The following is a 3,498-nucleotide window of genomic DNA, read 5'->3' as shown; positions in this document are numbered from 1 at the left end:
CTAGCTCTCCACCCCGGGTGTGATTTTTGCTATGGTAATGGGGCAAAGATCACCTTCAGTCAACTCCTGGGTGCTAGAGCGCATGCGTAAACCCAGGAACGTCCCAAGGCTTCCGAACGTGGATCTCAGTGGTCTCTATCTGATTCTCCTAGCTTTGCAGATTGGTCAGGGGCCTTATTTTGTTAGGTCAGGGGCCTTGCTGAGGACCGTATCTCCTTAGGCTGGTTCCTGTCTCAACACTATTGGCTCTCCCGGTTCTCAGGTCTTCAGGTTTGGGCTGGAACTATACCACTGGCTTTCCTGGGCCTCCAACTTGCAGACAGCAGATCATAGGAGCTCTCAGCCTCTAAGATTGTGTAAGCCAATCCCTCATAATAAATCTCTTTCTATATATCTCTATATATCCTATTGGTTCTGTTTCTCTGGAGAACCCTAATACAGTGGCCCTCCTGCTATATTCTCTGAGGAAGGAAGGAAGAGGGAAAAAAGAAAAAAAAGCAAGAAAATAATTACCAGGGAAAGTCAGGTTAGTGCCTCGCTCTGTGGGCTAGAAAAGAGATTGCAGTGAGGAAGTGGAAGTGAGCATAAGTGAAGCCATCTTGTTACACTAAATGGCCCCAGTCCTTCCTCTGTGTGACTACTGGCTGCTCTGCACGTATTCCAAAAAATTCACGTGCTCTCCTGATTTATGGCCTCTGCTTACGTATGTACTCCCCAATAGCTTGATAAATTAAAAACTTTGTTCTATGAGTTTCTTTCCAGGCACAGGCTGACCACAGGTGGGAGACACACCTACAAGGTATCCATCACAGCTGAGAGAAGAATGGAATAACGTAATGCCGGGAGCCGGTCATGCCTGGAGACCAACATCCCTGGACCCCCTCCTTCTGCCCGTTTTCCCTATATAACTGCCTCAAGATTCTGTAATCTTTGAAGATGAGTTTTTGAGATATTAGTCTACCATCTTCCTGGTTATGCCAGCTAAGTGAATTAAAACTTCGTTTCTCAATCCCTAACTCGTTGTGATTAATTGCCTGTGATCGCGGGAGCAGAGTGAGCCCATTGCTCGGTATCAGAAGGAGCAAGGGAGAGCATGCTGCCGAGATCCTGAAGTCCCGTTACCCACAGGTGTTTGGTAAGCCCACTGCATACTCAGAATCCTTAGGTGCAGAAAAGTTACAAAGTTTTTCCAAAATAAGTAGCATGAGACACTAACGAATCATACTAAACAAAGAAAATTAACTAGAACAGAGCAGTGACTCCAACAAATAATGGCTCATAGAAAGGAAAGAGCTGATAACAAAGTGCATTAAGTCTTTTATTTAAATAAGATTAGTTCTGGGCCGGCCCCGTGGCTTGGTGGTTAAGTGAGCGCGCTCCACTGCTGGCGACCCGAGTTCGGATCCCGGGCTCCCACCGACGCGCTGCTTCTCCGGCCATGCTGAGGCCGCGTCCCACATACAGCAACTAGAAGGATGTGCAGCTATGACATACAGCTATCTACTGGGGCTTTGGGGGGAAAAAATAAATAAATAAAATCTTTAAAAAAAAAATAAATAAATAAATAAATAAGATTAGTTCTGCCAAAGCAAAGCCTACAGTCTGGGTTCGGAAAACAGTGTGAAACATTTCAATAGTTATTTATATTAATTACATCTAGCAATTATAACATTTTGGACCTACTGGATTAAATAAACTATATAATTAAAATCAATTTCACCTGTTTCTCTTTATTTATTTAAAGGGACTTCTATAAAATTCAAAATTCTGCCTGTACCTCACCTTCTGTTTCTACTGGACAGTGCAGAAATGAAAACCAGCCAAGTATAACTGCAAGGGGGCAAAATGTGTGAATCAGGAGGAACATCCAGCAAAAGCAGACAGACCTAAAAGCGTGCCGGAAGAAGCATATATTTGCATAAAGTTCAAAAGCAGGAAAAGGTGAACAGCATTGCTTCCAAAAGTCGAATAGCCGATTACCTCCAGAGAAGACAGAAAAAAGGAGCTGGTGCACGTGCACTGCAGTGGCTACTGTTACTATCCGAAGAACCGCCATTTGCATTTTTTTTTTTTTTCTTTTTGGTGAGGAAGATTAGCCCTGAACTAACATCCGTCGCCAATCCTCTTTCTGTCGAGGAAAACTGGCTCTGGGCTAACATCCCTGCCCATCTTTCCCTCCATCATACGTGGGACGCCGGTCACAGCCGTGCGTTATGTTCGCGCCCTAATCTATCTGAACCTGCGACCCCTCCAGGGACCAAAACGGTTATACCAGCAGGCCTGGGGCGCCCCCCTTACAATTGTAATACCTGGAAAATAAATCTACACCTGCCCCCCATAAACACAAGTAACTTAGAATTACCAACTGACGTTTAGTCTAGACAGAACACAGGAAGCAATGCTACTACAAATACTTGTTAAGCTCCTTCTTTCTTTAAACCAAAGGTGATAGCCTTGTGTAAACAAGGCCTCAAAAAATTAAGTAAGACTCAGAATTGTTCCTCTCCACGGAAATCTTTAGTAAAAGGCGAAAGATTTATACGATTTGAAGAGAAACCAGAGTATACCGACTGCACTGCCTAACTTATTTTTCAGGTAGCTGTCATTCCTAGTGCACTGATGGTGGTTATTTCTCACTGGCGTTAATACCTACAGAAGTTTATTTAAGGATTCTGAAAATAACGTTCTCGTACTTAGGAAAGTGGAATAAGAAAGAAATTTTTTTTACTTGAAAACAATTATGCTGTTTGTGGTGTATTATGGGTATGCAAATGAGACCTGAATAATCATCCTTTGGACTCCGGAAATATTTTAGCATTCAAACTGTGCTCTGCCACCACCTTTAAGAGGCAAAGCTAAGGCTTGGCTGCTGGGGATCTAAACTCCCTCCTGATCAACTAGAGGCATTCTGATTTTATCTATTTGTACACTGGGACTTTGAGCGTGATTTTTTTTTTTTTTTTTTTTTTTAAATAAGAGAGTTTTCTGATAGTTGGGGCAGGGGCAGGCCATGAGGTTAGCAAGGTAATGGTTAATAAAAAATTCAGGATAGTAGTTATCTGCGGTGGGGACTGAGGGGTGTGACTGGGGAAAGGCACTCAGAGGGTTTCAAAGGTGTTGGCAATATCCTTTTTCTTAAATTGGGAGGGAGGCATCAGGGTTTCATTTTATTACTTTTTTATTATATTCATATATAATATCATATTCATGCACACTGTACATCTTCCCTTTCATTGAGGTCTACTTTTGTTTTTCCATATAATTTTATAATTTTACCATAAAGGTTTTTTGTTAGATTTACCACACTCCTAATATCTTGTATTTCTGTGGCTAGTACAGATTTTTAAAATTACAATTTATAATTGCTTATTGCTGGTATATAGTAATGCAGTTGAGTTTTATTTATTGCTCTTGCATCCAGCAATCTTAAATTCTTAGTTCTAACAGATTGTCTGTAGATTCTATTGGACGTCGTATGTAGACAAGCATATCATCTGA

General features: G+C 41.7%; 1 non-coding gene across 1 annotated transcript; it reads right to left on the bottom strand.

Annotated features, from left to right (window-relative positions):
• Positions 1–2,450: 2,450 nt before the first annotated feature.
• LOC147917580 (U5 spliceosomal RNA) lies at positions 2,451–2,565 on the bottom strand. The gene has a single exon (XR_015551848.1). It is a non-coding gene; the product is annotated as a U5 spliceosomal RNA (small nuclear RNA).
• Between the last annotated feature and the right edge of the window lie 933 nt (positions 2,566–3,498).

The sequence above is a fragment of the Ceratotherium simum genome, chromosome 3, assembly GCF_057802395.1.
Source record: "Ceratotherium simum simum isolate JZ-2026a chromosome 3, ASM5780239v1, whole genome shotgun sequence".
Taxonomy (NCBI): domain Eukaryota; kingdom Metazoa; phylum Chordata; class Mammalia; order Perissodactyla; family Rhinocerotidae; genus Ceratotherium; species Ceratotherium simum.
This window is presented reverse-complemented; position numbering and strand designations above follow the sequence as displayed.